Consider the following 21,258-nt stretch of genomic DNA (forward strand, 5'->3'; position numbering starts at 1 on the left):
ATGCATCTAGACTATTAAATTGTGCAAGTTTTCTAAATTAAACATCCTTGGTGAAAGAGGGAATGAATGTTTTAGGGGCAGATTTAGGAAGAAGACCTTCTCCTTTTTTGTGTTTTGTTCATGAGTTAAAGCATGGAACTTAAACATGTTGAGGAGTAAGGGCAAATAAAGCTGGAGAAACTGAAGGTGAAAAAAAAAGATAGATGCTACTATGTAAGCAAATACAAATTAAAAATAAGAGGCTTAATTCTCCCCGTTGAAAATAAGGACAGAGCTTTCCTTACTCCTTTTTCATCGTGCATTTACTTTAGAAAACTTGGTCATTTTAAGTTCTTTCTCTGTCTCTTTGAAAAAGTATCTGAGTCATTTTAAAAACCAAATAAGCCTCTTAGCAGCTTTACAAACCAGGAATGTCTTTCTCAAGAATCTGGAAACTGTGTCTTTGAAATGTAATCATCAAGGAAGACAGCACCCCTGTCTCCCAGTCTCGGTGGGAAGGTAGGAGCCTCACCTCAGTGGGCACCTTGTTCCAAGTTGCAAAACTGCTTCCTGTCATAAAGACGTGACAAGTTTATTTTTCCTTTGAATAAAGCCAATTAACCAACACAGAAGGTCATCACAGGTAGCAGGTGAATTTAGGATGAACTATGTGTGACAAAGGATGCTGTCAAGTCCCGTTTCCTGAGGATTATCTGTCGTCTCTCTTGAGAACATGTGTGTAATGGGTTGTAACTGCTTGGCTGTAAAAAGGTGAGATTTATGACTCTGCAGCCTCTTTAGTGGGCTGCCTGCGATGTGCCTCACATTCTGGTTTAATGCTTTTTCAATAATGAAACTGTTTTTCTTTCTTCTACATTTATAGAGGGCTGAAAGGAGATATGTTTTTAATTATACTTCCTAAACACTAACTTTCAGAGAAATATTCATCCAGAGACAGAAATGAGAGGAATGAGGAGCACAGATGAGGGAGCAGTTAATTTAGAAAGCAAGGAAGAAAAGAATTGGTGGACATAAGATTAATGATAAATGTCTTAGTCTGCTCGGGATACTGTGACAAAATATCACAGGCTATGTGGCTTAAGTCACAGAAATTTATGTTCTCATTGTCTGAAGGTGAGCCAATTCAGTTTCTGGTAAGAGCTCTTTTCCTGGATTGGAGAGACAGAAATAGAAATAGATGGAGAAAGGGAGAGAGAGAGAAACAGAAAGAGAGCACTCTGGTGTCTCTCTTTTAAGGGCCCTAATCCCATCAAGAGGGCCCCATCTTCATGACCTCATCTAAACTTAATCACCTTGCAAAGGGCCTACCTCCTAATACCATCACATTGGGGATTAGGGCTTTCATATATGAATTTTAGGGAGACACAATTCAGTTCATAGCTATAGTAAATACAGACAAAGTGAATCCAGTTATTACAATGGATGTATATTACATTGTTATATATTATATTATATTATACATTCACTATTAGAAAGAGTCATGAAAATTCTCATGAAATTGCACAATTATAGTTACAATAATCTAACAGGAAGCATCTTATTCTGAATATATTTTTTGTCTTCCTAATAACCGTCAAATTTATAGATAGATAGATGATAGATAGATAGGTAGATAGATAGATGGTAAAAATTTAGATATAGAATATTTTTGTCCAATACGATGAAACAAAATTTTTATTATGCAAAATTAGAGAGTGCTACAGTAACATATATAAATTTGATTAGATAATTAAAGTATGCAAATTTCAAATTAGTAGTTTATTCATATTCATATATAAATGAATATGTTTTGGTCAGAAATAACTTCTTTCATATACAGTTTTTCTTTCTGCTTAATGAATCTTGATTAGAAAAAAATCAGCAAGATGTATGCATCATATTTATGATTTTTTTCTTTGAATTTGCATACATATATATTCATTCTCCCTCACACACACACGTCAATTAAGGATCATTTTTTAAAAACAGAAAATAACTGAGGACCTGCAGTGAAACTAAGAAATTAAGCTGTAGTTAGTATATTCTAGAGAAACTCTATATTTATTCAGGTCTGCCTTCCTGTCTTCCTGCCTTCCTTCCTTCCTTCCTTCCACTGATGCCATGGGAGTTAGGGAGGCCTGCTTACCACCTGGCTTCCCACTTTACCCTCTCTGACTGGTACCATTTTGGTCGGGGATTGAGGCACCTCAGCAAAGCCTAGCAAGGGTGGAAGTCTAGTCTCTCCTCTCAGCCTTTGCTGGTGGAGGTGGGCGTGGGGCTGTAGTTTTTCTTTGTGTTTGAAAGTTTTCTGTCTTTCTAGGCTGCCCTTTTCCTGGTTCTTTTCTAGGGAAAGCAGGCTTTTCTTTTCTTGAGACTTTTTTTTGTCTGAGCCCATCGGCAATTCCATGCTGCCAGATTCTCTAGCACTTGGGCTGGGATACACAAGGCAAAAAGAAAACCCATGGAACTCACCAGCATGCCATTTAGGTTTTTAGGTCCCTAGATGGTCTGTCTTCTTGTTTTTAACCTTTCAGAGTCTTCTTATGTTTGTTTTATGTATAATGTCCAGGGTTGTTAGTTGTACTTAATAGGAAGAATAGGGAAAATTAGGTCTATTCCATGTTCCCTGACACTGAGCCCAGAAACTGCGTTTTTGTTTAGGTTCACTTATATTTTCTTATTTTCATATAATAATGCTTTCTTCTTATCTGGGAATGAGATCTGCAGCTCTCATAAAAATGGCATGTGAAAAATTAAGTAATATATGTGAATTACCATAGAAAGAAGTAAAAGTATTGCCATTAAGAGCTAAGCGCATTTTATATAATGTAAAAAAAAATGACTATGGGAAAATGAAATAAGTGGTTTTCACCATGGCAAGTTGGTTATTTAAGGCTTATGTAATTGATCTCTCAGAATGCAATTAGTTTTTCTTACAGAAAGTTATTAGGACAATGTCCAAATATAAATTTTATGTATCAAGCTAACTACATAAAGATTTAAAAGTGAAAACTCTAAAATTGCATGTTCTTTTCAGTTCTATGTTGATGCAATAGCAGTATATCAAGTTCTTTGCTGAGCCTTTTAGCAAACAGATTCCTGCAGATAGAGCCTGACAGCGTTCAGTGACCCTGGAAAATGAGACAATTAAGCAACGACATCATCAATCATGAAGATGAGATTCTGATGCTATAAAATTTCCACCAGAGGCTCTTTAACATTTATTACAATAAGAACTGCTGTCATGATGTAGGAGTATCTGTGAACTTAGGTTCAAACTGTGGAGAAGCTCAGCAAAGGAGAGAAGGAAGATGGGTAGGAGGTGAGATGGCACAATGGTTAGTGGCATAATGGTTACTGTGGTCCCTGGATGGAAATTTCCTATGTTTGAATCCTAGATCATATCCTGACTCTGAAGGCACTGGTGTTACTTAACCACTAACCATTAACCATTTTATTTATATAAATATCTTATCCCTCCATCTGTCGACAGACACTCCGGGTGTTTCCATGTCTTGGCTATTGTGAATAAATGCTGAAATCATAAAACAAAGAGAAGATTGGTCATTGCCAGGGGCTAGGGGGTGGAGGAAATGGAGGAGCTATTGGTCAAAGGTACAAATTTTTACTTACAACATGAGTAAATTCTGGGATCTAATATACAGCATGGTGACTATCATAAACAACACTGTATTGTATAGTTGAATGTCGCTACCAGAGTAGATCTTAAATGTTCTTACCACCAAAAACAAACAAAAACTATGTGAGGTGATGGATGTGGTAACTAATCTTACTGTGGTAATCATTTCACAGTATATACATGTATCAGATCACCATGTTATACACCTTAGACTTACACAATGTTATATGTCAATTACATCTCAATAAAACTAGGGGGAGAAAAGAACAATGAGAGGTTAGTAAACAGGTGAGCAGTGGGTGGGGAGTGTATAGGAGGAAAGAGCAGAATTCAAACAGATAGGATTGGGGACATTTGGTAAATCTCTTTAGTATGTCAAACATGATATCATGGACTTCTCTTTGCACTGACTTATTCCTGCGGTTTCTTCGAAATTACCACCGTAGCCCACACTTCAGGGTTCATATCTGCAGCCTATATCTCAATAGTGGAAATCTCTGTGTTCTTATCACAGTTTCCTCCTTCTGCAAAACAGTGCAGCCAGCTTAGAGACAAGCTTGTCTGTGTCTCAATACAGTTTCTAAATGGACAGGAATTATATTATGAACCAAACAGGCTTGATTTAGGGGTTCTGAATAAATGATCAGTCTGGGAAGATGCCAGACCTCCAACTTCTCCAACTCCTTCTTATTCTAGTTCCTGCTCTCCTGTTTATTTCTTACCTCTTTTACTCGCCTGTTTTTCCAATCCTTGCCTGACACCTGACTAATAATGCCATCTGTTCCACCAGCATTCTGAGCACTGTGAATCTTTCCTTTCTTTCCTGCTAATTCCTGTGTAAGTTAATACAGACTATTCAATAACTTGAAAAAATAAAATAAGACATGAAAAGCAAAGGTCACATATTACCCATATTTTCATAATTTAAACACAACTGCTAATTACTTACCAATCTGTTTATTCTAGTCTGTGTTTTTTTCTATCTAAAGCTAAAGATTTACTGAATGCATAATTTTGTATATTGATTGGCTGAGCATTTGTCATCTTGAAGTTTCCGTGTGACTCCTGACTAACATCCATTTTCTAGTTAAGTGTTAATGCCCGGCTTCATGATATATAGGAATCTATTTGCAAACCCTGTCCGGTGTATAATGTGAAGCACGTGGGTCACTTTCAGTTTTTCTTAATGAAAGCTGGAAATTCAGAAACGCACTCAGTGTTCTTTTATAAAAATAAATATAAAAAATTTTAAGATTTTTAAACAAAATATAAAGGTTAAATATGGAAAAGCAGTGTAAAGTCTGGAGCTCACTGATTTGTTTCTTCATCCGCCTGGATTTAAAATCACAAAGCTAAACATATTATAATTCTGTGCCCATGTCAATCAAAAACATAGTTAGCTGTATACCATTATTCCTTGACACAAGTTTTTAAAGTTTCTTCAATAAAAATGGGGCTGGATAAAATGTAACATTACTTAAAGACAAACAGAAAAAAGTGACATCAGCATAGTTTCCTATTCTTTTGTGGGCAGGGGGGAAGTTTAGCTACAGCTCTCTGTAAACCAAAAGGTGTTGAACTTGAAACAAAAGCAATAGCATGCATAGGGAGAATACGAAAAGTTGTGTATTCAGTGGATTAAAAGATAAACTGAAGAAATGGTAAAAATGGAAGAATAAACTCAAGAAAAATGAAAGAAATTATTAGATTGATAATTAGAAAAATAAAAATCAAACAAACTTAAATGAAGACATATGGTAATACAAAGTAGATTTCATTAAGAATGATTTTTGTCGTACTTTGAAGTAAGACAAAGTCTAAGTGGCATTATATTATAGGGAATTCAGTTTGAGAAAGCTTTAAAATCTCAAAAGAAAAGTAACATTTTAAATTATATAGCTTACAATAAGCATGGAAAGAAATTGGTGCGATTTCTTTTCTTTAAGGAAATATTAAAAACATAAATAGGGGGCTTCCCTGGTGGCGCAGTGGTTGAGAATCTGCCTGCCAATGCAGGGGACACGGGTTCGAGCCCTGGTCTGGGAGGATCCCACATGCCGTGGAGCAACTGGGCCCGTGAACCACAACTGCTGAGCCTGCGCGTCTGGAGCCTGTGCTCCGGAACAAGAGAGGCCGCAATAGTGAGAGGCCCGTGCACCGCGATGAAGAGTGGCCCCCACTTGCCACAGCTAGAGAAAGCCCTAGCACAGAAGCAAAGACCCAACATAGCAATCAATCAAACAATCAATAAATAAATCTTTAAAAAAAAAAAACAAATAGCATGTTTTAGTAACAGAAGTAAAGATATAGCCAATTAACTCTGAAACTCTGAAAAGCATTTTTCAAAACTGCCTATCATCATTAAGTAATAGGTGGGTTCTGAATTAAAAGTCAAAAGCAAACATATTGAATAATATTGTGAAGTTTGAATTAGAGAACTTTCAAATGACACATTTCATCATCTACTTTCCAGTGCTTTGAAAACTTTATAAATTTTTATTTTATTTTTGGCTGTGTTGGGTCTTCATCTCTGTGCGAGGGCCCTCTCCAGTTGCGGCGAGCGGGGGCCACTCCTCATCGCAGTGCGCGGGCCTCTCACTACCGCGGCCTCTCTTGTTGCGGAGCACAGGCTCCAGACGCGCAGGCTCAGTAGTTGTGGCTCACGGGCCCAGTTGCTCCGCAGCATGCGGGATCCTCCCAGACCAGGGCTCGAACCCGTGTCCCCTGACATCGGCAGGCAGATTCTCAACCACTGCGCCACCAAGGAAGCCCCCTGAAAACTTGAAAATAAATCAATCGCACAAGATTTACTATTGTCATCCAAAATAGGTTTGCCTGTTATCCTTTAATAATATTCCCAGGCTAGATTCTAAAGACCTGTGGTTTTCCTCTCTCTAGGAGAAAAAGTAACACTGACATTATGATGTTAATATCTTGGAAACAGAGACCACCTTTCATATAAGCAGGGTAGATAGTAAGCCCATATTCATATGACGTAATTTACAAAAACCATTTATGGAACAAACCACTTTCATATTTCAGTTCCCCTGAGCACAATACTTCCAAATTAAAGTTTGCTGCAAGGAATTCCAAAATTAACAATGGATCTGGGCTTCCCTGGTGGCACAGTGGTTGAGAATCCGCCTGCCAATGCAGGGGTCCCGGGTTCGAGCCCTGGTCCGGGAAGATCCCACATGCCGCGGAGCAACTAAGCCCATGCACCACAATTACTGACCTGCGCTCTAGAGCCTGCAAGCCACAACTACTGAGCCCACGTGCCACAGCTACTGAAGCCCGCGCGCCTAGAGCCCGTGCTCTGCAACAAGAAAAGCCACCGCCATGAGAAGCCCGTGCACCACAATGAAGAGTAGCCCACACTCGCCGCAACTAGAGAAAGCCCGCGCGCAGCAACGAAGAGCCAACGCAGCCAAAAATAAATAAATAAATATATAAGTAAAACAATGGGTCTATTGATCTGACTTTTTTTTCTCCTTTTGTATCATCAACAAACTTGGTTGCAAGCAACAGAAACTGGCCCTGATTTTCTTAAGGAAAAGAAAAGGAAATGTACTAGAAATATATAACATTGATAATGGAGTAGAAAACCAGGCTTGGAAAATTGGCCAAACTTGGGTAGATATAAAAAGTTAAAAAAGCACAGCAATACTTTTCATTTAGAAACCTATCAGTAATTTGTTAGCCTGGATACCACATCAACTGATGGATACTGCTTCTTTATCCTTGCCTCCCAGGAAGGAGATGAGAGTAGGATAGTTAAAGTGCTTAAGCCCTGTCTAAAATGGTAAGGAAAAGTAGGATTTGCCTACAGTACTTCTACAAGGCAAAGTGGGGAATTCCTTTGTATCAGCCAGTTTATAGTCAACAGAGGAGTACTGAATCTAGGTATTTCAGATAGGATAGTGTTTAGGACAGGAATTTAGGTGCTTAGAAAACAACTGGAGAGCATGAGATTAGAGAGTAAGGGGCACTACCTCCAGTTTCACATTTTCCTTCTATCCTTCAGACACTCAAGATGTACCAATATGTTTTAGGGTCCAGAAGGGCAGCTGCCTGAGTATTTGGGTAGGCAATTTGTGGTGGAATTCTTAGATGATGCTCTTAAAACAGTGTCTCCTGAAGCTCATTGCTGCTGGAAGAGAAAAAAGAGCTTCTGTGTTCTTTCAACTTTCTAAATTTTGTGTAATGCCTTATTGTTTAAATACAGGCAGAACTCTGCTGGAAAGGGGTTCTGGGAAATGTAGTTCCCAAACATCCAGCCCTTGTAATAAATGGAGAGCCTAGAAGTGGGAAAAGATGTATCTCAGCGCAAGCAGCAATTCAGGACACGTTCACACGGTCTAAACACATAACTGGGAAATTCCTCCATATAGAAATGGAAGTGGTATATTGGTCAGACAAAGAATGACAAAATGGCTTACAACTAGTCAAATCCAAAGTTCTCTGAACGATATGATTTATCAAATCATTCACAAAACAAATATTATCAAAAATAAAGTTACATCAATAGGATGTTGTGGGGAGGGAGCCCGACCTTCAGGCAGCAGCTGGGAAAGTCAGGATGTTAGATATGCAGTCTAGTCCCTCACAGGGGACAGACCAAACCTGAGAGCTGGGTGTTTTTGCTTATTCACTCTGCGCTGAGCCAGAGGGAAGTGTTGCTCAGAGTGCTTGTGCACATAATTAAAGCCACCTTTTTATTTTGCACGGTCCCCAGGGACTCGTGAATGCCAAGCCCCATCAGCAACCAGAACGAGGTGGCAGCTGTAACAGTTGGGGTGCTAGATGTGGAAGCAATCTGCTTCAGGGAGAAGCCCATGGAGATGTGGTTTTACTGTTGGAGTGAGCTTGGGGGCTTAGTGGAGGTTGTGTTCACCAGCTCTATCAGGATCCTGGGAGAATCCTAGTCAGCTCCTACATGCAGGCTGATGAGAAACCAGAATCTCAGGCAGCGGCTAGTAAAGTATGTAGTCAAATTCCTTCCAAGGAGAAACTGGGAGATGAACATTTTCACTTTCTCCCTCTGCCCTGGGCCGGGGGGACAGCTGCAGAAGGGGCTTGTGTACCCATTTGAAAACTCCTTTTTGTTTGATATGATTCTGTGGGATTCATGTATGCTGAGCCTCATTGGCTATCAGAGCTAGGTAATTGGAGGGTCCTTCTCTCTGGCGGAATCCACAAAAGTTAGGGTGCTAGATGTGTGGACAAGCTCCTTCCAGGTTGATGCTGGAGATTTGGTTTTAATGTTGGAGTGAGCCAGGGAAGACAGCCGGGGAAGTGCCCACTGGCTCTTGTAGGCTCTCAGAAGCACAACAGTCAGCACCTAGATGCAGGTTAATTAGAAGCTGGATCCTCTGGCAATAGCTGGGAAAGGCGGTCAAAATCCTTTGAGAGAGAAACTGGGAGAGAAGTGATTTTTGCCTGCTCCTTCTGGGCTGAACCTGGGTGTGTAGCTGTGCAGAGTGCTTGTGTGCCTGTTGGAAAACTGTTTCTTTGCTATAGTCCTTCGGACTCATGAATACAAGCCCCACTGGCTCTCAGAGTTGGTGATTTGGGGGCCCGTCCCTGGGGTGGCAGACGTAAAATTTGGTGTGCTAGTGGTGTGGACAAACTCTTTCCCAGGAGTTCTGGCTACTTGGTTATATCATTAGAGTCAGCCAAAGGGAGAAAGGAGGGGGAATTGCCCAACAGTTTTTGCAGGCTCTTGGGAGGAGACTAGTCAGCTCTAAAATGCAGGCTGATTAGAAGATAGGAGAGCATATAAATTCCTCCAGGAAAAAAAACTGGGAGATGGGTGTTCTTGCTGTTCCTTCTGCACTGAGGTGGGGGTCGGTGGGTGGGGGATTGAGGGGTTAGGAGTTGGGGGGCTTTGGAGGGGAGATAGCTGAGGAGAGTGCTTGGGGGCCTGAACAACAACTGCTTCTTTGTTTGCTGTAGTCCTGTGGGACTTGGGAACGCACCCAGGAGATCTGGGGCCCTGTCCCTCAGGTAGCAGCCTTTAAAGTCGAGGTGCCATAGGTGTGGTCCAAACCTTCAGCTTCTCAGGGAGGAGCCGTGAGCTGGGGTTCCCTCCAGGTTGTAAGGCGCTGGGCCGTGGGTGAGGTTTACAGCGAGAGTGTGTCTCAGCCTTTCCTACCAGTTTTGATGCGGGTAGTTTCTCATTTGCTTGATACCCAGGAGTTACTCAGCTAGTCTCTGGATTTCTGTCAGAGGGAATTGGTTTGTATGTAGCTGTATATTCGGTGCATCTGTGGGAGAAGGGAAATTCAGCAGCCTCCTATGTCCACCATCTTGGTGACGTTCCCTAAAGGTTTTTTTTTTTTTTTAATAATTTCACAAAAATAGAATATAAAATCCCAAATTAAAAGGCAAGACTTTCTTTTTCCTTGAGAACTTGCCAAGTTTGTTTTATGGTTATAAGTGCAGATGGCCTGTTTCTTCTTCACTGGGTGAATGAAAAATGTAATCAATTATTAATTGATATAAAGGCAGACTACTTTGTTTTAAGAGGTAATTTCATTTCCCACCTTGCTGGTATTTAGCAAAACTCTCTTAGATGAAGCACTGACAAGACACCTTTGTATTTCATAGATCTTTTGTATCAAAACTTTCATGTTATATTTTCTCTTAAATTGAAGTTGAGCAGTCATGAATGTAATAAAAGTGTTGTTAGCAACAGATAAAGTCAATAAAACTGCTCCCAAAGTAAAATAACTAAGGTTATCTGATTCACTTCTACACTCTGCTACTATCCACATAATATGGTTAAATTGAAGTGAATTATTGAGTAGTTAAATGAATCATGCATTTACCTCTGAATCAAATCCTCAATTACTTCTGTTTAAGTTTTGTAACTCAATTTTGCCAGAAATATCATTTCCTTAAGACAAATTTATGACAAAATATGAAAAATTTAAGCTGATAATAGCAAGCTTGTTTTTCTAAGAGCATTAACCCCAACATTTAAAAAGAAAAAAATAAACAGCTTTCAATTTACCTTTTGCCTACTAAAGAAATTAGAAGATACAAAATGGTCATCATTCAAACACAAAGGTAAAGGAAGAATTAATTACAAGAAATAAATTATTTAAATTCTCTTCCTTAAATCAGATTATTTTCTTCTAAAAAGGTTTCTGAGATCATACCAATCAATTTATCCTCATCTTTTCTCTAAAGACTAATCATCCAGACTTCATCTTTTACTCACACACTTAGAAATCCCATTCACCTCAAAATGATAAATTAACATATTTTTCAGAGACACATTCACAGGTGTGCATAATGTGACTCACTAGCATAATCCACCTGCTTATGACATTTGGCAGTTCAGTAGCAAGTAATAAATATCTATTTAGGGTTAAAAGAAATTCATGATCCATAAGCAATACCTCAAAAGCATTTGAATCTGTGTATCAAGCTCGTTAACCTGCTTAGTCTTGATGATTGACTTATTCTCAGATTTTTGGAGCAAACATCACTGTCTAAAAATGTGTAGACACATTTATTATTCGGCATCACTTTTATTTGTCATGTGAACCTTCTGTCTCCTGTATCATCATCCTTCACACACTTCCTGTTGCCAGTGTTGCCACAAATATGAACACCACCTGCGAGTGCAGAAATTGTTCTCACCCCAGAGACATCTGTTCCCACCATGTTAGCAGTGACTTGGTTTTTAACAACTCTAAGAATCTCTAGTCACAATCTGTGAGCAATTTATTGAATACAAGGGAATGGACAGTGTTTCCTGATGAGAAAGTTCGTAAACATCAACTTTTTCTCAAAAATTCTCTAATCAGAAAACTAGGAATCTTCTTCTTTAACACTTACCAGCAATAAAATACCAAGCCCATTAATTAGCCTAAATATGTGGCTTCCCAATTAGTCTCACTGAGTCCTTCTTCTCTGTTAGGCTCTTTCCACCTAATGTTTACTTCTATTAAACTCATATCCATGGCAAGTTGTCTTCAATTACTGGGTTCTGGAGACACAGGTACAGTGTCATATTTTGTCTCCCTTTACCTGGGTAGTTGCCCTTGGAAGTACTTAGTATGGATTTAATTCAGTGTCTATGGTAAAATAAAGTGTTTTGGGAAATCTCGTTCCTCATGCCACTTTCAGTTTATTGTGACCCCTTGTCATATAACATTTTATGTAGAAATGTTAGAAACAATCAACTTAAATCAACTTAAATAAAAAAAGAAAAACCCAACCTTCAAAGAGACGCGGAAAGCAAGATGTTTTGAGGATACCGTGTATGATCTGGTGGGGAAGAAACATTACAAGTAAAGGAATCACAGAAAGAAAGATGAGGATGTAAAAGCTATAAGCTACTAAAGTTTTGGAAATGACTGGCAAGACTACATATCTTCATTATATTCAATTGTACTTTTAATTCAATTTTGTAGCTCAAGAGATGATGGGGAACAATATATTTGCAATTCTCCAAGTCATTGTGAAAGCTTGAGTCTATATCGGAAATCCAAGTATTCCAACAACAAATGTTCACCTTTTCATTCCAGATAAACTTGGAATACAAATGTTTAACTCTTTCAAAATCAATGTTATAAGGCAGAGACAAGAATTTAATTTCTTTAAATTTGTCTAAAGATTCTCCAAAAAGTTTAGTTACAGTCCCTTGATAGTTTTCAGTCTAAGTTCATTCTTTCATCTCAAAGCTATTCATTTGGTGTTAACAGATGTCACCATCATATTTATTAGAGGTCTTGGAGAAAACACATGCTTTCTGCTCTCAAACAGCTCAGTCAGTAGAAAGTTGATGCAAACAGTGGTTTCCATACAACGTGGTAAAGGGTAAAGTGAAATAGTTGGTGGGAGTATAGAAGACAGAACACGTATGTTTGCATTTGTGCAGGCTGGTCAGAGAGGACCACAGAAAGATAATAATGTCTGCACTCCTGCTTATAATCTAAGGGTTTTCTTCCTTCCTCCCTCCCTCCCTCTCTCCCTTCTTTCTATCTTCTTTCCTTGCTCTCTTCTTCTTTTTTTTTTTTTAATAAGATTGGAGTTGAGAATGATCTTCCCAACAGATAATACAAGATGTGCAGATGTTTTAAACATAGAAAATGTAAAGTGTAAACATAGAAAATAGAATATTTTTGTTACATTTTCTATTCCAGTTCCACTTAATATTAATCACCCGATTACTCCTTTAATTGAAGATTTGGTGTTTCTAAGAAAAATAGAAATATTAACTAATCAGATGAGTGTAATGCAGTCTAAGGGATGACAAGAATCCCCAAAATCTGAGCTTACAACATAATTACAATATGAGCAGAAGTATATAAATGTACTCTATAGATATATACCTTGGAGGAATATTAAATTACAAATCCTTTATGAGTTAGGACTCAAAATGCCATACCGTAGTCATCCTGCTCTCATTATTATTTAAAAACAGGTTCTTTTCACTGTTAAAATGACTGTCATAGAGAACTCGATGTATGCTATGAAATCTTGAGGTAACCCGGCTAATCTTTGTCAGCAGATAATTATTATTTATAGAAATAGCACATAAATACTACACTTTCAAGTACAAAATACTTAAGGCACAATAATGTATACTAAGATTTTGCAGATTTTTCACATTGATATTAATATAAATTCAGACAGGTGACTTTTATTTTTTAACATCTTTATTGGAGTATAATTGCTTTACAATGGTGTGTTAGTTTCTGCTTTATAACAAAGTGAATCAGCTATACATATACATATGTCCCCATATCTCTTCCCTCTTGCATCTCCCTCCCTCTCACCCTCCCTGTTCCACGGCTCTAGGTGGTCACAAAGCACCGAGCTGATCTCCCTGTGCTATGCGGCTGCTTCCCACTAGCTATCTATTTTACATTTGGTAGTATATATATGTCCATGCCACTCTCTCACTTTGTCCCAGCTTACCCTTCCCCCTCCCTGTGTCCTCAAGTCCATTCTCTAGTAGGTCTGCGTCTTTATTCCCGTCTTGCCCCTAGGTTCTTTGTGACCAATTTTTTTTTTGATTCCATATATATGTGTTAGCATACGGTATTTGTTTTTCTCTTTCTGACTTACTTCAGTCTGTATGACAGACTAGGTCCGTCCACCTCACTACAAATAGCTCAATTTCATTTCTTTTTATGGCTGAGTAATATTCCACTGTATATATGTGCCACATCTTCTTTATCCATTCATCTCAGACAGGTGACCTTTTTGGAGCTATAAGATAGTATAATTAATATGCATCTGGAAACAATAAAAATACATGAGGGTTTATTTCTTAAAAAACAATCAATACGAGAACTTCTCATTTCAGCTCCAACATTCCTTCCCATCCTTATAATAAGAAAAAAAATACAGAAACTGAAAATCATTGACTTTTCTTGGACCCCTCAGAGACATAAGGTCACAAGGCAAACCACCAACCTGAAATTTGGAGAAACAAATGCCATCCAGAGAGATACAGCCAATATCTTACCTGGAGCTGGGGCCAATAGAGCTATAAATAAGTAAAACCACATAAGTGACGATTTTGCCAATTTTCTGGTGGTTGAGTGTAGACTAGTGTGAGAAGCTCCTGAGGGCAGCAGTCTTCAAGGCACCCCACAGTTCTGTGGGCTTTATATCAAGGAACCATACCACGTTCTTATAATGAAGATCCCAGAAAAAGATTCCCTCATGTCCCTGAGAAGAGGAAGGGAGAGTAATATTTTAAAAATACATTCAGAGGCTCTCTAGAACAAAGTCCTGCTCTGCAGGGAAAAGGACTTTGCCAGAGCCTTATCAAGCTGGTGGAAAGAAATTCCTCTCACTCCAACCCCCTGCAACCCTCACCTCTCACCTGAGTGAAAACAAGAATGGTCAACAGGGATCCAGAGCAGCTAGGAAAGATGTAGGGGACAGAGGGAAAAAGCTATAACAACGAGTAAGCCTGATGAAGGTCACAGCCCTGCGATCCTGGCCCACTAGAAGACTGAGATTTGCACAGAAGATTATAGAACACTCCTCCCCATCGCCCACCTTAACACCATACCAACAAGGCTCTAGTCTAAGAAGAGTGGATTATAGCTGAAAGGTTTGCAAATCACAGACTTGTTCTGAGGGAGAGTATCTGAGGAAGTCCAAAGTCAAGAAGGGTGACAAAAACAGACACTAAAGGAGTTTGAAGCCTTTACCACCTACAGCTGCAGCAAATATTAAGCACAGCCCAACCACCAGCAGGATTATCAGAAATCCTCACACTAAAGATCTATTTACCTGAGTATCTTTTACTAGAAACAATGTCAGACTAAAAGCAGAAGGCACAATACATAAGGTTTTCTAAAGGTGTGTCACACGGGGTTCAGATTAATAATTCTGATAATGCACTACATACAGACTGGCACTGAACAATTAGGTAAATGAATGGAGGTGGGTGGGAGACAGGTTTCCTACTGTTAGACTGGGAGGTCATAGATGAGCAAAGGGAGGAGGCTTAGGGTTGGAAATATCAGTATGAACTCATGTTCAGCATAACATAGATACAGGTGAATATCTATCTAGAAATATTTAGAGCTATGTATTTATATGGGGGTTAGTATAGAAATATACGCTGACTTTCAATGTCAGATGATAGGCTGAGAAACAAAATACACCAGTACAGTAACTGTATCTAGAATCCAGATCTTGGTTTCTAATAACATTTTGCAATCAAATGAACCAACGTTCCTTGCAGAAAATGGTGATTCTAGGGCAGGATAAGGAATATGCAAGATAATCCTGGAACATCTTCTATCCTGAAAGAAAGGAAGTGCTTTAAAAGGAAAAAGAAAAAAGCACAATACTGATGGTATGCCAAAAGGACTCAGGAGCCACCTGAAAGAGTATCCAATGGCCAAAACTAGAACAGTTAAGCAACAAAATATGTAAAATAGTATTGGATTATAATCCAAATATAAAATAAATATCCATGAGTGCATACTTATATAAATACATGATTGAATAAATAAACAGAGAAAATTAGACAAATCTCCTATACAGAGGTATTTCAGATAATCCATGTAGATACTCCACCCTCAAGGAGATGAGCATAATTCCCTGCTGCCTAAGTGTGGGCTGCACATAGTGCCTTCCTTCCAAAAAGTCTAGTATGGAAAGGAAGAAACAAAGAAAGAGTAACATTATAGTAGAGAATCTTGGTGAACACTGACTCAGCCAGAGGATCAAGGTTAACATGAACAGTGGTAAGTCATGTTAATTGTATATACTCTTGAGATGATGATATCTCTGTGGTCTTCCTTCCAAAAGCCTGTAAACCCAATTTAATTACATGAATTCCCAGTTGAGGGACAATCTACAAAATACCTAGCCAGTGTTCCTCAGAACTGTTGAGGTCTTCAATCAAAAGGAAAAGCTGAGGACCTGTCACAGCCAAGAGGAAGCCAAGGAGATATGAAGACTAATTGTAAGATAGTATCCTGAATGGAATCTTGGAATAGAAAAAGCACAGATATAAATTAAGAAAATCAGAATAGGGTCTGGGCTTTAGTTAATAATAATATATTAATATTACTTCATGGGTGAAGGGGGTCAAAAATATTACTTAATTGTGACAAATGTACCATACTAATGTAAGCTGTTAATAATAAGAGAAACTTGGTATGCTGTATAGTGGATAGGACTGTCTGTACTATATCACAACCTTTCTGGAAATCTAAAGCTATTCTAAAATTTAAAATTTATTTAAAAATAAGACTCAAAAATGACCAAGGTTAGAATGATCACTTGCCACGTGAGTCATTCAGTAAAAGAAATTACTTTTCCCTTGAATTCTGCTGAGTATGTTATTTGTCATATTAAAATGCAGTACCCTGACAATTACTTTCTAGAATTATTCTAAGAACAAGAATTAAATAAAGTGTAATTCTGCACGGAGAGAAAAAAGGAAAAATATCTAAGCAATACAGGTGGGTGAACCAATTTAGAATCAACAAAGATTGACTTCTTCTGTATTCAGAATTCAAATTAGCCCTAAGATTCAGTTAAGAAGAGGAGCTATGAAAAATATTGTGATTTTTCTTATGGATGAAAAATGAAGAAATCATGTTGATTGATATAAATTTAGCTAAGAATTAGATTTTAGAAACAGAGTACCAAAGAATTAAAATATGAATTTGGGAGAAATACCCTAAGTAGAGTTAACAATTAAAAATGGATAATTTTACTGAGAGCTGTGGACAGCAACCTATACTCTCTTACATCTAAAGATGCTATTAAAGCTGTAGGCAAAATAAACAAGTCAGAATGATATTTGTTTACCTTATCTTTTGGTCAACACCAGGATCAAGAAAGTATTATCATGCTAGAAAATGAGTAAAGGGGAAAAAACAGAGTCCAAGAGGAAATACATAGGGAAAAGGTGGGGGGGTGGGAAGTGAGGATATGAAAAGGAGACTGAAAATGTTAAAACCAAAAGACAATTTACATAATTCTTTAGCATCTTCAAAAAAGTACACAACTTTTCAGACATGCAAAAAAAAAATAAAGAGTACAATAATACTAAGGTGAGGGGAAAAGATGGCATGGAAGGAAACCGGATGAAATTAAGACTCCATGGGATAGGAGCAAGGGAAGCAAAAGCAAATGAAATGGGACATGGATGAAATAAGTACAGATTTTAAGTAATTCAGTGTCATTGAGTCTACCTAGTTTGAAAAAGGAAAAAAATGTGCCGATAATGTAGTATAGAAATTTCAATAGTGATATAGAACATATACTTAAAAATATGTCAGGTTAAGGTCAAAGGAATAAAAATAGAAAAACACTAGTTATGGAGAGCAAATAATGGAATAGCAACAACATAGATATAATTGGTCTTCGATAAATATCAGAGAAAAATGTTACAGAAGCAGAGAAATTTTTTATAATTTATGGATAAATTAGTGGGAAGTTTCCTCTGTCCCCCATAATTATTATAATTATTGTAAAGTTTAAAATGTCTTGATTTCAAGATGTAGTTTAAATTCATTTTTAAGGCATAAGTATATTTATATAGAGGAAAGTATAGTAAATGACTATAACTGAATACCAAGATCTGACAAAGAAAGCACAACATGGAATGTTATAAATCAAGCATATATACTAAGTATATATAATGTTATAAACCAAGTGTATATACTTAGTATGTTAGTCTATATATACAAGTATAGAGTATATATGCAACAATATATATAAACACACATACACACACACTTGGAATATATACTCTATATAGAGAGCATATATATATGTATACTATATGCATGTTTTCTTTACAACATACATATTTCTGTGCAAATGCATATATTCATTCCAACATAAAATATTATCAGTTTTAATACAAAAACAAAGTAACATATCATTTCAGAAATAGTTAACTAACATGTTTAAGACCAATTTTTCCAACCAAGAACAATTAGAAAATCTAGGAGAAAACTTCAAAAGAAATGTTTAAAGTCAAGGGAAACCTTTAGGGGCCAAAATCCTGCAGTGAAAGGAAACCCAGAGGGTAAGTGCAGTATTCGACACTGTTTTTCTTCTTGAGGAATTTGTTGTGAAATGAGCAACCAAGAGACAGAGAATGTGAATAGGACTTTAGCAGCCTTATGGGGTTAGTGGGAAAAATAGGAGGTCCAAAATTGCTAAGCAGGAAGTGCCATGGTAAATGTCGGCTTTAGGACTCCCAAGGGGTTGTGTGCTAAGAATAACTGAAAAACAGAAATAGACCAGCCCTCAAGACTGAAGTTAATGTTCAACTCTCTTCAGTCATCGATTGGGTTAAGTTGATTTGATACCTTTATCCTACTTTGTTTTCAGAAACAAAGGGAACTCCTATTTGAAGGAAGATAATACCCCTAGCCTCTGTTTATCTCCACAACTTTTCATAAACTTTATGTGGCATTCAATAAAAAGTTACCAGGCATACAAAAAAAAGTGATCTTAATCCTGGTCCCCTTTCCATGGTGACCAAGGAGCTGAGCCACCTACTTCTCCCATCTAGAACATTCTACAGGGAACAGAGCTGACTGACAGCATCCATCAGCCACTCCTGTAGAGCCACTAAGGTGGTCACATAAAGGCCACACTTTCCCTCAGGCTGTTTCCAGGGACTTCCCTGAATGAGTCTTTTAATTTATCTCTGAATGAATCTTTTAATACACACACACATACCCTCACAGTGGTGCTTGTAACATAGCTCAACATATTAAGATTTTATGATTTTGAAATTCCAACAACAGTGAACTATCTTGTTAAGACCGATTTTCCCTCCAAGAACAATTAAGAATTTAGGGCAAAATGTCAAAAAAAAAACCTGTTTGGAATTAAGCCAAGACTTGAGAAGGAAAGATCCTGGAGCACAGGGAAGCCCAGAGTGTGAGACACAATTTACCAAAATTGACACAACAATTCTTGTATCAAGAAAGAAATTGGGGCTTCCCTGGTGGTGCAGTGGTTGAGAATCTGCCTGCCAATGCAGGGGACACGGGTTCGAGCCCTGGTCTGGGAAGATCCCACATGCCGCGGAGCAACTAGGCCCGTGAGCCACAATTACTGAGCCTGCGCATCTGGAGCCTGTGCTCCGCAACAAGAGAGGCCGCGATAGTGAGAGGCCCGCGCACCGCGATGAAGAGTGGCCCCCACTTGCCGCAACTAGAGAAAGCCCTCGCACAGAAACGAAGACCCAACACAGCCAAAAATAAAAAATAATAAATAAATAAATAAATAAATAAAATAAAATAAAAAAAAGAAAGTTGTAAAAAAAGAAAGAAAGAAAGAAATTGAATTGTAATTAGAAATCTTCCCACAAAAAAACTTTAGACTTAGATTACTTCACTGGTGAATTCTATAAAACTTTTGAAGTATAAATACCCAAGTTATAACTCCTTTAGAATATAGAAGAGGAGGGACATCTTTATTCACTTTATAAGAGCATCATAAACTTGTGACCAAATCAATAAAGAACATTTCTAGGAAAGCAAAATATAAACCAATGCCAGGAATATTGACACACAAAATGCTCAACAAGATATAAGCAAACCAAATAGGGTAATATATAAAAATAATAATGTAACATTAGGGATTTTCCTGGAATTAGTTTGACTTTGCATTCAAACATCAATTATTGAATTCCAGTGTCCACATGGGAAAGCAGGGAACAAGAAAGAATGTCACTCCCATCCTTATAAAAACAACAGCAAAAATCTGAACAACCTGAGAGGTTGTGATTTTTCTTGAACTCATCTGAGATCTGAGGTTGTAGGGCAACCAACCGGACCAAAATCAGAGAGGCAGAAGCCTGCAGGCGGATGAAGGGGGCAATCCCAGGTGAAGCTAGACAGGGCAAGAAGAATTCAGTTAGAATAGTTAAGCTGGTGGCCTGGTGTGTGACGGTGGGAGACAACGGATCCTATGGTGACTGAAACTATAATGGGAGTGTGCAAGTGGTCCCTGATTAGCTGGAACCCTGAAAAACGTCCTTCATTCAGGGTGCAGACTTAGGAGAGGGGAACAAGAGCTGCTGCAAAAGTGTCCTAAAATTTGGCCAAGAATCTTCTCCCCTATTTTCCTCCCTTGTGGTACAAAAATGACTCTTTGTCAATGGACAGTTTCTTTGCCTCTGGGGTCACTGAAAGTGTGGAATTCTATAATCTCTAAAACTAGGTAATCTAAAATGTGGTATTAGCTTCTATGGGAAGAGAAGGTGGAAAATTTCTGAATTTACATTATGCGTGTAATGAATAAAAACAAAATATCTTTCTTCTAGTTTCTCTGAAATTTGTGGCTGTGTCCTGTGCTAAGAATTTAATGAACTGCATGGCATTAACCTGTTAACTCCATCATTCTGCCAACTGAAGTCTTGCTGGAAACTTCCTGAGGAAAATCTTACCTTTGCCAAGAGGCATTTTGTGCCAAGAAGGAAGGCTGGTTAATTCAGACTATAGTATAAATCTAGAGAAAATGTCTTGCTATGATATTTGCCAATTATTACTTTCCATGTTCTTTCATCCAATATTTATTTAGTGCCACTAATGTGTCAGTCACTCTCTTATATAATGGGGATTCATGGAACTCATATATTTATTGGGGGGCAGAGAATTTATCAAATAATGAAAAGAATAAGTTTATCATACCTGAAATGAGTGTTATAAAGGAGAGCCTGGTCATTCTCTGACAGTTTAATACAAAAGACTGATCTGGAATGGGATGTCACAGAGGGCTTCCCTGAGAAACAATGTCAGTTGAGATCAAAAGAATAAACAGAGGAGGATGGGGAACAGGGTTGATTGGGGAATGTTCTATATGGGGGTGCATAGGGGTTGTGCAGATGTGTGTGCAATAGCCCTGCAGCAGGAGGGCCATGAGATCAAGATGCTGAGAGAAGGCATGTGACTAGAACCCACAAAGCAAAGAGTTCAGAAGGCTGCAATAAGCCAAGAAGAGAGAGAGAGAGAGAGAGCACCTGACCTGCAGAAAGCCTAGCGGCTCTCTGAAAGAACTTGGTCTTTGTCCTAAAGGAGATGAGAAGCTAGCTACTGAAGAGCTTTAAGTTAGACAAAGCTGGGAACAGCTATCTCCTCCTAGTGGCCATGCTGGGAACAGCTCTGAGGGAG

General features: G+C 38.2%; 1 long non-coding RNA gene across 3 annotated transcripts in view; it reads left to right on the forward strand.

Moving 5' to 3' along the window:
- LOC102997451 (uncharacterized) overlaps positions 1 to 21,258 on the forward strand; it is a 57,238-nt gene that overhangs the window by 22,835 nt on the left and 13,145 nt on the right. The gene's annotated exons all lie outside the window — the stretch shown is intronic.

The sequence above is a fragment of the Balaenoptera acutorostrata genome, chromosome 8 (genome assembly GCF_949987535.1).
Source record: "Balaenoptera acutorostrata chromosome 8, mBalAcu1.1, whole genome shotgun sequence".
Taxonomy (NCBI): Eukaryota; Metazoa; Chordata; class Mammalia; order Artiodactyla; family Balaenopteridae; genus Balaenoptera; species Balaenoptera acutorostrata.